Source organism: Phascolarctos cinereus, unplaced genomic scaffold (genome assembly GCF_003287225.1).
Source record: "Phascolarctos cinereus isolate Bilbo 61053 unplaced genomic scaffold, phaCin_HiC Scaffold_3;HRSCAF=262, whole genome shotgun sequence".
Taxonomy (NCBI): domain Eukaryota; kingdom Metazoa; phylum Chordata; class Mammalia; order Diprotodontia; family Phascolarctidae; genus Phascolarctos; species Phascolarctos cinereus.
In genome coordinates this window covers 172,050,298-172,066,883 of record NW_027555736.1, presented here as the reverse complement: position 1 = coordinate 172,066,883, position 16,586 = coordinate 172,050,298, and positions in this window count along the sequence as shown.

The window sequence follows — 16,586 nt, the reverse complement described above, 5'->3', positions numbered from 1 at the left end:
ACAGATCACAGCTCATCCATACCTAGCCATCTTGGGCCTCCATTGTCCTTGTCCTCTCATGAGTTCATCATAGGAGATCCACTCGAACTAGAGTTCTTCCTCACTTTCTCCTAAAATTGTGAGGATGCCAGAGGGACACATGAGTCAGCTATAGGTTTCCAGTCACTCTCACCATAGGGCTAGATGATCTTTTTTCAATCACACCTTTCTTTTAAGATCACCTTTTCTCAGTTCTCTGCAGTTCCTTGTTTGTGTTTTACAGTCTGTTCACACCTGTCATATGTCCCTCTATTGCCCTCTTAGTGATACTCAATTTTATTTTTCAGAGATTGTAGTGTCCTGTGGCCCACACACAATGACACTGGTTGAGCATAGAATTTAAAAGATGAGCTATTGTTTAAGCAAGAAGTTAAAAAAAAAATTAGAAGTTCAAGATCATTGAAGGAGCTCAACGATTTCCCATCGGCGATCCAATCTATCTCCTCCTCCTGTTTAATTCAGAACCAAATTCACTGTACATTTGTAGTATCTGTCCAAGGTACTTATTTTGATGGATGAGCTCTAAGAGGACAACAAACAAGCAAAAGATGGAAAAGATACACAAAGATTATTATTATAAACTCTTTTCACTATCAAGGAAAATGGAACTACCTCACTTGAACTTTAATATCACAGTTGTACATATGCTTAAAAAGAAAGTAGAAAAGGCACGCAAACGAACACAAAAGGGAGATGCAGTCAATTTTTTTTCAAAGTTCACATGAAAGAGATCTGTGCTGAAAGTGACACAGTTATGAGGGTATTGAGGCATCAATTCACAAGGTATCTAAAGGGGAATAAATACTAAAAGTGTGGGAAAATTTCAAATATCATTCATACCAAAAAGGTGAGTGAGAAAACAGTTGCAGGTACCAACTATATGTTTGCTCCACATTTTATAAAATTTTAATTAAAATAATGTATACATGCATCAAAGGCATCCTTGTTAATGGTATTAGTAGGGAACAGGTACATTTTTTCCATTGATATTCCACAATAGATCACATCTTTATTATCCTATAATTGTAGAGAAAATTGTAAGGAATAAAAGACTCTGCCGTGCTTATTGTTTGTTGACAAAAAGCTTTTAATTTTTTAGAATTTATCTTTAAAAAAGATCTCAACAATAATATAATCCAACCTATGTCTGAAAAAAAATCTTTGTTAAAGAAATAAGAAATGGTTTAAAATAACTTTCTCTTTCTTTTTTTTAAAACAATGTCAGAAGCAGTATTTGAACCTCAGTCTGATGAGATTCAAGTCTGAGTATACTAGGACTAAAAATCTTGCTTTCTATCCATTGGATCTGGATTCAAATCCTACCTCAGATACTTAACTGTTTAATTTTAGACAAGTCACTGAACCTTTCTACAATGTAATACCTTTACTTGTTGAATGAGGGAAGTTGGGCTCAAGGTCCCTTTCAAATCTATGACCCTATGATCCTACAACATGACTCCATTTTGATAGAAAAAAATGTCATCTTAAAGATTCTCTTACAATAAGATGTCTCCAACACCTAAATCAAAATTATGCAAAATTATTTGAAAGATAAAACAACAGAGACAAACTTGTTCAACAGCCCTCTGATCATTAATAATAGACAAAGTATAAAGCAAGGAGAGGTGTATGTTCACCAAAGTCATTTGCCTCTGTAATGGCAGAGATCCAGTGTAAAGTTTAAGTTGAAAAAGGATGTCCTATGATTGGCAAGGTATTCTTATGAGTGGATGACATTGTCCTGGTTGTATAAAGCCCCAAAACACTTCAGAGCTTCCTGGATGAAAAATGGAGTTTATGTAACTGATTCCTACATTTGGAAAGGACAAGCAATAATGTTATCTCCCCTGTAAACATTGGAAAAGAGATAGGCATATTGGGAACATTAGTTTAGGAATCTGATCCCAAGATGTTACTGTTTCCACTTTTTCTTAAATCATAGATGGTTCTTTATGGTTGAATTTGCATGTGTATGTGCATGAGGAATACAGTTTGCTTCTAATTTACTGGGCAACCGCAGTTAGAATCCCATTTTTTTAATAAAGCAACGAAAAAAGTCTGCTTTATGTCCTCAGCAAGACTGGACAAGAGAAATAATTGAGAAGTCCTCAAAATCTTTGTTAGTGAGCCTGTGTTCACAGCTGTCATGGGTGTTGGGATTGTCTGCAGATAAGAACAGAGAGACCCAATAGATGTGTTTCATATGGCTTAATGAAAGCACTCAGTATGGCTCATTTGGAGTTTTCTATGGAGACTATAAGTGGAAAAAATAATTCTAAAGAGGTGACTCAATAATCAATCTTCTACATGGTCTGATATTGCTTTGATTTGGGGAGAGTAAATTTCAAAAGGTTCTGAGAAAGGCTAGATCAGATTCCTTGGAGTAAAATTCTACAGAGGAAAAAAGAGAGGGAAGGATGGAAAACTCTCAAGAATGAAATTTGGAAGAAACAAAGAGAAACAATTCCAATGAACAGTAAAAAGAGAATTGTCTAAGGAGACTGATGTGGATGCACACAGAACTCATTAAGCAACATAAGTTTTTAAGATATGTATAGAAAATCAAAACAATGGAAGGTAATGGAGGGTGGAAGAAAAAACATGGCATGGTGCTGTAAGAATGGTGTCAGATGTGCTAAAGCTCAAAATTAGCTGAGGTTGGAGAGGAAAACTTAAGATAACAAAAAGAAACAGGGGATAGCTATATTAAGGAAAAGGGGAAGAACAAAAAGAGGCTAGGACCATTGCTCAGAGTGGATGTGACAATGATTACAGACAATGGGGAAAAGCAGATCTATTCAATTCCTAATTTCATTTCTGCTTTGTCTTCCAAGGAGAATGATCACTAGCTTGGAAAAAATGGGGGGAAATGGCTAATAAAGAATTGAAATCAAAGCTAAGTAAGAGAACACTCAGCTGTCCTTGAGTTCAGGTCACCAGGTCAAAATGAACTAAAATCCAAGATAGTGAAAGAATATTTCCTTTTTGCATTTATCTCTTGTGATGGCTGATCACTGTCAGTGATATTTGACAGACTGTGGAGAAGGGGAGAGGACAGAAGAAGGGCAAATGGAGAGAGAGAGAGAGAGAGAGAGAGAGAGAGAGAGAGAGAGAGAGAGATTCTAAATTATAGTCCAGGGAGTTCAGCATCAATTCCTAGATAAATTCTAGACTATATTCATAAAACAATAGTTAGTGAACAACTAGAAAAGGAAGATGTGATAATGAAGAGCCTGAAAGACTTAAGCAAGAATTGGAGCACTAGACTTGGAGTCAGGAAGAATTGAACTCAAATGCCTCAGATGCTGACTAGATATGTAACTCTGTGTAAGTCACTTAATGTCTTACAGCCTCAGTTTCCTCATCTATAAAATGGAGTTAAAAATAGCAATCACTCTATAGTTTTGTGGGCTAAAATTAGATAGACAGATAAATAGATAGATAGACAGATAGATAGATAGATAGATAGATAGAAAGATAGAAAAATAGATGATAGACAGTGCTTTAAAATCCTTAAAACATCATATACATACTATTATTATTATTATTATTTCATTTTTTGATAGTTACTAGACTGATATACCAGAAGATTACTGATGATACGGTTAACCTAGATTTTAGCAGGATGTTTAATAAATTCTCTCATGCTATGCTTGTGGAAAAGGTAAAGAAGTATAGGGTAGCCAATAACACCATTGTTGGGTGAATTCAGAATCCTTCTAAAGTCTAGACCCAAAGAGCCGTCATTCATAATTTGCTTCCTAGTGGAAGATTGGTAGTGGAATACACCTGAGTCTATGCTTGGTCTTATCCTGTTTATCATTTATAACAATGAGTTAGATGAAGAAATAGCTGACAAGTTTACCTTCAGATAGCACAGTCCTGAAAGGAGTAGCTAATGTGTTGGATGAAAGAGTTAGGATCCAAAAGGATGTCAACAGTTAGAATGATGGGCTGAATCTTAGAAGATCAAATTTAAAAGGCCTAAACATAAAGTCTTCTATCAAAAAAATAAATTCCATATAAGCATAAGATGGCTAGCCTATGGCCTAGGTGTTTCTCTGAAAAAGACATAAGGGTTTTAGTGGAGTGCAAGCTCTCATGAGCCAATAGCACAATATGGGAGCCAATAAAAAAGCTCATGTGATCTCTGGCTACATTGAGAAAGGATAGTGTTTATGGTGACAGAGATGCTCATTCTTCTGTAATCTACCCTGATCAAATGATATCTGGAGTGTTGTGTTCAGTTCTGGGTGCCACATTTTAGGAAGGACACTGGAGGCCTATCACCTGTCTAGAGGAGGGTGACCTGGATGGTGAAGAGTTCTCAGATGATGATTATACCATGCAATGGTCATTTGAAAAACTTAGGGATTTTTAGCCAGGAGAAGTAATGACATAAATAGCAGATAATCACTTTCTTTAAGTGTTCAAAGAGATATCATGAGAAGCAAGAACTCAGCTTGCTCCACTTCTCCCCTTAGGATAGAGTAAGAAGCAAAGGGTGGAAGTGACTGAGACTTAATGGAAGGACAAATTTTTTTAAAAATTAGAACTAGCCATAGGAGGTATAGGCTGCTTCATGGGACACTTGGTTGCCCTTACTAGAAATCTTCAAGTGAAAGTTGGATGACCACTTACATGGGGTTTATTCTAGAGGTGATTCTTTTTAAGGTACAATGCCACTGAAGTCCTTTCTACTACCTAAAGTCTATATATAGAAAGGTCATACGCAGGAATTTTGCACTAAAGTATAGGTAGATCAGAAGTAGTTATACAAGATATATAATGTTTTTAAACTTAGGAAAAAAGGGCCTTCCAGTGGGGATTGAGTTATCTCAAAATGGGATGATACCTCTAAGTGGTTATAAACCAAGATGGGCAAGTGGTCCAAGATATGGTAGAGCAGAGACCTCCTTTCCTGAGAATGTGAAAAGGAAAGAATCCCATTTTTCTGTGTTTTCTAAATTCAGAGACATAATGAGAGAAATCTTCAGGGCTCTAATCCATAGTGCCACCATACAGCTTCCCTCCCATGAGGACCTCCCAGTCTGGAGGCTGGGGCACCTATCTCTGTACTGCAGGGATGCAGTGTTCCCTAGGCACCCACAGCTCCAGGCACATTTCCTGTCGAGGGCCCCAGGAATGGAGAGACTCACTTGGACTTATTTCCCTGTCCTAAACATCTGCCAAATTTTTTTCCCCCCTTTGGCTCGAGACACTAGAAATTGCTGATGATTTGAACAAAAACAGAAAGAAGCTTTTTTATGTAATGTTTTAGAACATGCACACAACTTCCATTTTAATTAGAGACCAAACGTTTGAACATAATTCCTGGCATCCTGAGTCATATCCAAACCAGGTTTCTTTTTCTGACAATAGGACCAAAAGTAATTTTAAAGCACCCTGTCTATTCTCATCAAATTCAATGGGAAAGTGACTGGATTAGAAGACAGAGGACCTAGGTTCAAATCCTGGCTCCATCACTCTGTCCCCGCATGACCTGGAACAATATGTTTAACTTCTCTGGGCCTCAGTTTCTTCATCTATAAAAATGAGAGCATTGGACTTAGTGTCTATTGATGTCCTTTTCAGCTTTAATCCTTAGGATCTTAGGATCCTGCTGGATCCATATTCCATTGGTAAAAACTATCATAAGTTTAACCTCAATAAATTTATCTGAAACCTACTTGAACATGCATTTCAGTCTATTTTTCTCATAATGCAAGATTTTTTTTTATTTATTACAAATTTAACTCTATCAAATCTCAAAGGATGCCCTCTAGTGCTAGTATTTGGAGATTTATTGAACAAATCTGTATTTACTTATCCATTTCCCACCCAACAATCTGTGATTCTACAGCACAGTGCCTGGCATACATACTAAGTATTTAATAAATCCTTTTTGTCTGACTGACTTTTAAATTTCTATTTTAATAAAAAAGCCCTAATACTTTAGTTTGCTATCAGCTTATCAGTCTCCAACCCCATACCCAATCCTCTTAAGAGCCCTAATCTTATAGAATCATGGAGTTGGAAGAGATCTTAGCTGTTTTCTAGTCTAACTCTAACCCAAAATCAACTGAGTTCAACAAACATTTATTAAACATTTATTGCCTATTATATGCAAGGCCCTGAGCTAGTACAAATCCTTTCTGCAATATCCTTAGAAAAGGGTTGTTGAGACTTTTTGTGAAGACCTCAAAGAATGAGGAAGTCACTAACTCAAAAATCAGTCTTTTAATTACTCTAGTTATTTTTTACATTTAATTTTTATTTTGCTTTTTTCTCCATTACATGTAAACAACCATTTTTAACATTTTTTGAAATTTTAAGTTCCAATTCTCTCCCTTTTTCTCCTTACCCCTTCTTGAGAAGGCAAGCAATTTGATACAGATTATACATGTGCAGTCATGCAAAATATTTCCGTGTTAGGGGCAGATAGGTGGCACAGTGGATAGAGCACCGGCCCTGCAGTCAGGAGGACCTGAGTTCAAATCTGCCCTCATACACTTAACACTTACTAGCTGTGTGACCTTGCCAAAAATAAAAAATAAATAAATAAATATTTCCATGTTAGCCATGTTACAAAAGAAAATGCAAGCAAAAACAAGAAGAGTAATAAAGAAAGCAAAAAAAGATGCTTCAATCTGCATTCAGAATCTATCAATTCTTTCTTTGGAGGTAGATAGCATTTTTCATCATAAGTCCTTCAGAATTGTCTTGGATCATTGTATTTATGAGAATTGCTTAGTCATTCACAGTTGATCATTGTATGATATTTCTGTTACTGTGTATGATGTTCTAGTTCTGCTCATTGCACTTTGCATCAGTTCAAGTAAATTTTCCCAGGTTTTTCTGAAAGCATCTTGCTCATCATTTCTTATAGCACAATAGTATTCCAACACAATCATATACCACAACTTGGTCAGCCATTCCCCAATTCATGAGAGTTCACTTGATTTCAAATTCTTTGCCATCACAAAAAAAAAAGAGCTGCTATAAATATTTTGGCACATGTCAACAGCTCTAATTACTAAGAAGGTCCTCTTCATTGGGTCTGTCATAGTGTCTTCAACCACATCTCCCTTTCTCCAGAGCAAGGAAGGTACTAGGCCTAAAACACTATGAGTTTCTTCTGGTAAAGAAGGATAGTATGGCTAAAATCACAGAGATACAGTCTAGTAACAGATCCACAGTTTATATCAGACAAATAACATACATGTCCTTTTGATAAATCATAGCTCGGGAGTTAGTAGTTATTCTCCCTCTAGGATTAACCCTGAGGAGTCTATTCACTGAGAGAAAGAGATAGATGCTTTCTGCCAGCCCTTGCATAAGTTATTATCATCTAGTATTTATCCTTACCTCTTTATAGACATGGCTCCTGCTCCTAATAACTCAGCCTGTTTCAATTTGCTTTAAAAGAGACACGCCTTCATCTCAACTGATAAAAAAAAAAGAGCCATGGGGTGGGGAGAGATAGAAGGGAGGGCGGACTAGAGGAAGGAGTATTCAGAATGCATGCTGTCTTGGGGCGGGGAGAGGGATGAGGTGGGGAGAAAATTTGGAACTCAAAATCTTGTGGAAGTAAATGTTGAAAACTAAAAATAAATAAATTTTTAAAAAGAAAAGAAAAAAGAAAAAAAAGAGCCATAACTAGCTATATTTGCTTGCCCAGAGCAAGAAGTATGAAATATAGGTGCTCTCAAATCAACTTAAGACAAATTAAGTTGGAGAAGAGGGGGGAGAAACCACAGGACAGGAAGAGACACCATGACTTCACAAGGCCACTGCTGGGGAAGCTAATGCTCTGGGGACTAGAACATGGGAATAGGAAAAGGGAGAGGGTGGGACCAAGCTGGGGAGGAGCTAAAGGACCATAACTAAGGGGGATAAAATGTCATCTTGTATTTTTTTTAATTTTAGCCAATTATCCTTGACCCAAGTACTATCTATTTCTGTCCTGTGCCCTTGGTCAAAGCTCTGATCACCCTACCCTATTTAAGTTTGCACAGCAAACTTCCTCTCTCAGTTAAAGAATTGCACAGATTAAGTCCTGAGTCATGGATAGTGTGCAGCAGACTTCTTTATTATTAATTCTCTTTCTGCATTAACTCAGCTTTGGTCACATCCAAGTTGCTACAAGCAACTTAAATGCCTTCTCTAAACTGCAACATACATCACAAGTTCGCCCTCTGACATTTTCAAGGCAAGGATATATCTAGTCTCCGTTTTTGCTTCTCTCTGTTTTTCCAATTCTCCTGACCCTGTACGTATTTCTTTCTCTTTCAGTTCCTGCCTACTTTTGTTAAAAAAAAAATCGCAATATCTCTCCCTCTTACAAGACTCTAATTCACATTTGCCTTAAGTACTCATTTGTTTGACTGTTGGTCTATAGACAATCTCTGTTCTGTTTCTCCCCATGTCCGCTATAAACACAAAAGGTTATTACAGAGAAACAATGCATCTATTTAAGGAACAGAATTAAATGTAATGAAGAGAGGGACCCACTCCCTCACCCCATCTTGTTTGTGTAATTTCCTATAAGTAAGATGGAAGCGTAGCTCTATATTTACAAAGGACTTGGGGGTCATCCAGTCCAATCCCTTATATTTTAGAGAGGTCACAGAGATAGTAGGAATAATGGGCTAGATTTGAACCCAAGTCCTCTGATGCCAGTGCCAGGACTCAATATATTGCTACGACTGATCTTTTAATTCTCAGTAAAACTCTATTAAGCTCAATAATATGCCTGCCTGCTCTTCTAGCCTAGAGCACTATGGTTATATAGAACCAACACTCGCCTCCTATTACTTCAACTCACTGATCGTTGTCCATTCCTCTGCCCTCTGTTGCCCTTTCCTGGATCTTCTTCAACCCCCTTCTTATTTTTTTGCAGCATACAACCTGAATGCTGTGGTGTACTTTAGGTCTGCTGAACAATGTTTTGTTTTTTTTTTAAAGGACGGGATAATCCTGCCTATGTGGCTTTTGATTCCTTCCATCTGCTGCTGGTTATGTCTGACATTTGTGGAGGAGGGAAGTAGGCTTTATGGATCACACCAACATGTTGGGCTAAAGACTTTAGGGAACTGTTGGTATACAGTGAATCCCTAGGTCTTTCCTGGTGAAACAGTAATCATTTAGAGGAGAAAATTAGCTTGAAAGAATGGTTTGGGACAAACAGGGAAATGATAGCCCTGGAATCCTCATAATCAGGAGCCTATAAGCAGCCTCAGCTGTTGTTCAGGCACGTCCAACTCTTCATGACCCCATTTGGTGTTCAATGAATGAAGAGAAGACAAGACCAGCCCAACCAGCTAGTACATGTAGGCTTCTTAGACTCTGTGTGTGTGTGTGTGTGTGTGTGTGTGTGTGTGTTTTACCAGTAACCTTGGGCAGCTAGGTGGCACAATGAATAGAGTGCCAGACCTGGAGTCGGGAAGACTCCCAAGTTCAAATCCAGCCTCAGACATTTATTAGCTGTGTGACTCTAGGCACATCACTTAACCCTGTTTGCCTCAGTTTCCTCATCTGCAAAATGAGTTGGAGAAGGTAATGTCAAACTACTCCAATATCTTCTGGCAAAGGTCTTGTCTTCTCTTCACTCCTTGGACCCGGAAAAGACACTTTGGAAGATGTGGCAAGATTATCTCTCTCAGGATAAGGCCAAAATGAAAATTGTGCAAATGGTTTTTGCTTTGAGGTTCTTGATGATAAGGGTCTCAGGTTCCAATTGCCCCCTGAGATACCTGGAGCCCTTAGTCTTAGGAAGTCTTTTTAAAGTACATGAACTGAAACTGACCACCAACATGGCCAAGACCATCCCAGCTACTGAGGCAAAGATAGACTACTGCACTCAGGTAATGATCCCAACACTTTACTGGTCATCCCTATTCCAGTTATAATCACGACTAGGAGGCCCCACTATGTTAGCTATGCCATACAAATAGCAGCAGCTGAGGCAGAGGCAGAAGTCAAAACAGAAGCCCCATCAGAAGCATACCCCTCCCACAAAAAAAAAAAATCTTGCAAAAGCAGAGAGAAGGTTTCAAAATCTCGGAACGGCTAAGTGGCACAGTGGATAGAGCACCGGCCCTGGATTCAGGAGGACCTGAGTTCAAATCCGGCCTCAGACACATAACACTTACTAGCTGTGTGACCCTGGGCAAGTCACTTAACCCCATTGCCCAGCCAAAAATAAAATCTTCTCTAACCCTTCTTTTTCTACAATGCATACAGGCATCATCTCATCTTGTCCTTCTCCCCACCATCTTTCTATCCCATCCCCAAAAAAATCTCCCTGACACTTGCCATCACACAAGGATGCCCCTTTTCTACATGCATGCATCAACCCTTAAGGCTACTATAATCCATTTTGCAGTTAGCCCTTCCTCCCTCTGGATAACTTGTGATAGCTGTCATCAGTGGATCAATAAAACATCATCATTTCTACTAGTGAGTTCATTTTGCTTATGGGAGCAGATACTGTAGGAGCCTTAAGAGGGATTTTTCTTCTCTTTATATCTTACCAGTAGGTATAATCTTTCATGATCCTCTTGGACCAAAATTTCTGGCTTTTCCCTTCACCACACCAATAGTATACTCTAGTCACATATAACCAGTATTCAATCCACAAAATGTTGCTACATTCTCTACCAAGCACAGGCTGGGAAGTGATGGGACAACAACTCTCACAGCTTCTTTTGTTACTTTGTAAATTGATATTTTGGAGTTGTTTTATGGACCTTATTTCTTGCCATAAAACCCTTCACTAAACCTCCCCTATAACAAAGAAAAACAGTTGAGCAAAGAAGTCTAATAGATAGATACATAGATGGTAGATAGATAGACAGACAGACAGACAGATAGATAATGTAGATGTTTATTTATATATAAAACATATCTGAATCCATAGTTCCCTGTTTCAACTAGGAGGAAAAACATTCTCACTGCTTCTTTTTAAAAATTATCTATATTATGCAATTTCATGTCTGTGGACCTGAGCTATAGTGAGAGTGTGGTGTGGTAGGAAGTGCACTGGATTTAAGAGTCAAGAGAGACTTGGGTTTGAGTCTTAGCTGGCTGAACCATTTAAACTTACTGACCTTCATTTTCTTTGTCCATAAAATGGGGACAATGATATCTATAATACCTACCTCAAAGGTCATTGTAAGGCTTAAATGAGATAATATATGTAAAGTGCCTTAAAAAAATACAGGGTCGTGTGCCTAATATTACTGACCTTTGAATAGTACTTTACACATTATGTCATTTGATGTCATATTATTCTTTCCTTGGCCTGCCATACTCATTTCAGCAAGGAAGTTAATTTCACTTTTTGACCCTCCTAAGAAAGTCTTTCCCTTTGATGACATTTCAGAGAAGATGCTTGGAGTACTTGTGGGCCATTCAAGGTCTTTCTTACAGGTTAAGTTCCTTGAGAGTTGGAATTATTTTACTTTTTGGATCTGTATCCTCTGCATCTAGCACGAGGCTTGGTGCCATGGCAGGCATTTAATTAATGAGTATTAATTGGTTGATAATTTGATGGTGTCTGTATTTTGGGTAACTGACATGAATTAAAACTTTGTTTGCAATAACATTGGTAAACCAGCAAAACAGCACCATTTCCATCAGAGGTTATTTTGCAGTAGCTTGTAGATGCAGAAGATATATGGGTCCATGGGGGGGAATTTTGCTAAGTAAAAGTGGGTATTGCTTTTTTTAAGTGGTAAGTGGGATTAATATGTTTCTAAAAAGTAACTCTGGCAAAAGGTGCTACTCGTTTTGGCCTCTGGTTGGGGCAATAGCCCATAGCTAATGTCCAGAACTGCCATTCCCTGTACCTATTTTGGATACATGACCTGCTCCCTACAGCTCACTCAGATGCCTAGACAGAAAGCTCTCTTGATACAGTCAGTAGTACTCAGGACAATCAGAAACAAGAACAATTTAATAAGAATGAACTCTTCCAAATGACTGTTTCATTATGATAACCCAAGGAACTACAGGGCTGAGCTTCCCTCTGACTCCAGGCAAAACCCCCTGAACTACAGAATTTAAGAGTTGCAAGGGACCTCAGCATTCATCTACCCCAACTCATGCATGACAGGAATCTCCACCCTAATATACCCAAAAAGTAATCATCCAACCTTGGCCTGAAGACTTCCAACGAGGACAAAGCCCACTCCACTTTCGGACAGTGCTAATTGTTAGGAAGCTTTTCCTGACATCTAGTCTAAATTGACTTCTTTATGGCTTCCAACCATTGCTGCTGGTACTGGGCCAAACAAAACAAATCTTTCCTCCACGAGACAGCCCTCTAACACCTAAACAAATCTATTACGTACAACCTGAGTCTTCTCTTTTTAAGGATAAATATACTCAATTCTTTCAACAGATACTATGAAGAGAGGAAAGAAAGCCAACTTCTTCCCCATCAGCCACAATCTCTTGGTTCGTTTCAATCTTTGTGACACTACTCCTATTGAATAACATTTCATTCTATCCCCATAATTCTATTTGGAATATGTTTTATAAAAATGTGTTCTCTTCCCAGACGAGTCTGCACCAACATATCTGCGAGTGCCTTGGCTTATAGCTTTTACAAAGTGTAATCAGTGACTCAGCCTGGAGACTGGGCTGCTGTCTCTGAAGTAGACCCACTAGGGTTGAAATGCACCTATTCATGTTCTGGGAATCTTCCTCTCCTCTGGTACATAAAGTACCCCTCAATAAAGGGCTCCATCTTCTGCTGGAATACTTAACAGAGAATAGCCTGATTCTCTTCAGCAGCAAAGATTTGAAACTGAATTCAGCAAGAGTAAAATCTCCTCCCACTTAAGAAAGCCCTCTGTCCAAAGGAGTGATTTGGCTGTGTGCTTGTGTGCTTGCAGTAATAGAGTGTTTGGGACCATTTGAGGTCTAAAAATACCCCCCCAGGAGGCAGTGCAATACAGTGGAAATAGTGCTGGATTTGCTATCTTAGGACCCAAGCTCAAGACCCAGCTCGACCATTGACTATCTGTGTGAACATGGCAAGTCACTTAACCTCTGAGCCTCAGTTTCTTTATCTATAAAATGGGGTTGGACTAGATTTTCTCTAAGACTGCTTCCATCTCTAAATATATGATCCAATGATCTTATGAGATATTATAGGAAATAGTAGTTTCCATATGTGACCATAGAGGGATACCGTAGGCCAGTAAACATTGTCTCCTACCCAATTAACTAAAACAATAAATAGTCCTTCATTTCCAGGACCTCTTACTTCATGTTCTCCATAAGATAAGATTTGATTTATTCACAGGTAGAGAAGTAACCTATATGGTATGGAGCCCCTACCTAAAATAATTTCACATTGGCCCACTGTGGTACCAGATTTACCTATTTAACTTCTTTGGGTTAAGTTATCAAAGATCCCTGTTAAAAAACAAATGTGTCAAATTGGTAGAGAAACAAGTAAAGTCATTAACCTGCTTATTTGCCCTGGAACTCACTGACTTATCCAATTAACCCCACGGAATGGGTAAGATTTGATGAGGCACAAAGTCAGAAAGGTCGAGAGCATGATAATGGTTTATGTTTACGTGGCACTTTACCTTCCTTCACATACACTATTTCACATACACATACACATATACACTGAAAAAGACCTTAGAGATCATCTAATTTGATTAGCCACACTTTACAGATGAGGAAAAGGAGGTCCAAATAGGAAAAGTGAATAGTTCAAGGTCACACAAGTAGTAAGTAGCCATGTCAGACTTTGAACCCAAGTTTTTAGTTTCTAAACTGAGCACACTTTCCATTATACTATTTTACCTCTCGCTATCTCATTTGCTATACATAATTTTGATCCTATGAAGTCAGTAGAAACTATTCTGTTCTTATTATGTTCTACTCCATTCCTTTCCATTCCATTCCGTTGTATTTTATATTCCATTCCAAATTATCTAATCCTATCCTATCCTATTCTATTCTATCCCATCCTACTCTGTTCTATTCTGTTCTATTCTATTCTATTCTATTCTATTCTATTCTATTCTATTCTATTCTATTCTATTCTGTCCTGTTCTGTTCTCCTTTATTTTTACCACTGAAGAACCCAAGATTCAGAGAAGCAGACCATGATATGCCTTAAGTCCCATCACTATTAAGTAACAGAGCCAAGTTTCAAGCTCAGATCTTATTTGTCGATTTCTCATTTCATTACACTTTGCTACGTACATAGTTAGCATAGCCTGAGGTCAAGGGTAGACACTAAATAAGAAGAGGGGAGGTCAAAGTGGAAGCTTTGTATATCTCTGTCTTTTCCTATGGGGTATGTGTGTGTGCGTGTGTGTGTGTGTACACATGTGTGTGTGTATATACACGTGTGAATGTGTGTGCCCATGGGGAAATCTTCTGTGTTGGCTCTCTGAGCTCTCAGACATCTGAGATATCATGAACTCTCAGAGATCTTAGAAACAAAGATAACCAAAAGGTTATGGCAGTGATGAATCTGTGTCATAAACCATCTTATATCTTTTCAAGTGTGCCCGTACCAGTCATAGGACTTTGGCTATATGGGCTCAAGGGGTCCAGGCACTGGGACTGTCTTTTTGATCATCCATTCCTCCTTTTTTTCCAATTATACACTGAGGGGCTTAAAGATATACCTTTAGTAGATATGTCAATAAGTCACATTCAGCTCTGCCTATAAGTTGACCATGTGATTCATAAGTCTCTGCCTGTTTCTCAAATGATGTCTCTGATGCTATCACTTAAGGTCACCGATTTCATTACTTTCTTCAATGGGAAGTCCTGCCTGATGTCTTTATGAGTCTGCGTGTCTATATTCCTTAAAATATGACATCCTCATCTTTACTGGGAATTTCTTTTGCCTTTGATTGAAACTCCCTAGAAAGCAAGGTTTTTATCTTTCTTATGTGCTCTGCATGGTCCCAGCACAGCAGCATCCTTGTGTGTGTATAGAATAAATCCATGTCATAATGTTGAAGCCAGGGTTTTGAGGTGGAAAAGGGTTTCCTGAGATTACTTGGGCAGAAGATATCTTGTTGAATTGCCAGTGCCCATACCCCTCTGAGATACTTCTGCAATCAGGTCCATCCTCAGAAAAGTTCAGAGCAGAGCAAATCATGTGGTATTTCTTGTAGCACACTCACTCCTATCATTTCATACTGGTAAAATTCACTTAAAATGAGCATCAAAGACATCCTTAAAAAGAGGAAGAAGGCACCAAAGTGGAAAACACAGGTGAAGCACATAAGCTAATTGCATAATATTGGCCTCAGTTGGGCTTCATTTTATTCTGTGCTTTTTAAACACTGGCTGATGAAATCATCTCTTCTTGATGCCTCACCTCCTAAGTCATCTGCCATCTTTCTGGATCCAAGAACAAGGTGCCTCTCCCCACCCTCCCACCAAGGTCCAGCTTTGGAGTTGACTCTCTTGGCTGTCACTTTGATTCTATGGACTCCATTTCGAAATGATACTAAAAAAACCATTTATAATAATGTTTCAAGAGCTTTGTTTCTGGCCTAAGCAAGGTCCCTGATGGAACATTTTTGACACATGACCTGTTAACCACCAAAGAGGATATGGAAGTCAGAAGAATAAGAATCAGGTGAACTACAGATCCACGTTGGCTACGTTCCACCCTCTCAGCCTTACTGCCTCCTCCTTAGAAGAATCATAGGATGACTTTGACAGCAACAACAAATTACAATAATAATTATAATAACTAGCATTTACATAAAATTTTAGGATTTGTAAAACACTTTATAAATACAACAATCCTGGAAGGTAGGTGCTATTATCCCCATTCTACAGTTGAGAACTGAGGCAGATGAAGGTTTAATGATTTGCCCAGTGGTCACACAGAAAGAGGCTGAGACTGGATTTGAATTCAGGTCTCCTTGACTCCAGGTTCAGTGCTCTATTAACTGAGCCACCTACCTAAAGCTGGAAGGGCTAAAGGTCATCTAGTCCAACCTTTTCATTTTATAAGTGAGGACAGTTAAGAGCCTTGCCCAAGTCACACAGATGGTACTATAAGCATTAGAGGTGAGATTCAAACTCAGATCTTTTGACTTCAGAGCCAGGAGCTAGGAATTCTAACCTTTAGTGACTGTAGGGAAATTCCCCCATCAAACCGAATCAGCCTCAGAGAGTAAGGAAGAGTTTGAATAACTATAAACTATGGGTGGTCCATTGGCCTCTAGGAAAATATGAAGGGAAGACTGCAAGTATCTAATAGGCAAGGATCATGGCCTGGGTTTCAACTGCTTTCTCCCTCCTCTTGTCATATAAAACAGGGTAAATGATAAGTAGTAGGCCCCTTATAAATTCTTGTTTACATATGAAGGAATGAATGGACATGGATCTTCACAATCCAGGAGAAATTAACTACCCAGTTTGATAATAAAGAGGTAGCTCTGCACCTTACGTATACAACAACCTCCAGCCCAGAACCTCAACCACCTACTTCAGTACCAGAGAAACACAGTGTTTCTCAGTCACCTGCACCCTGTACAAAA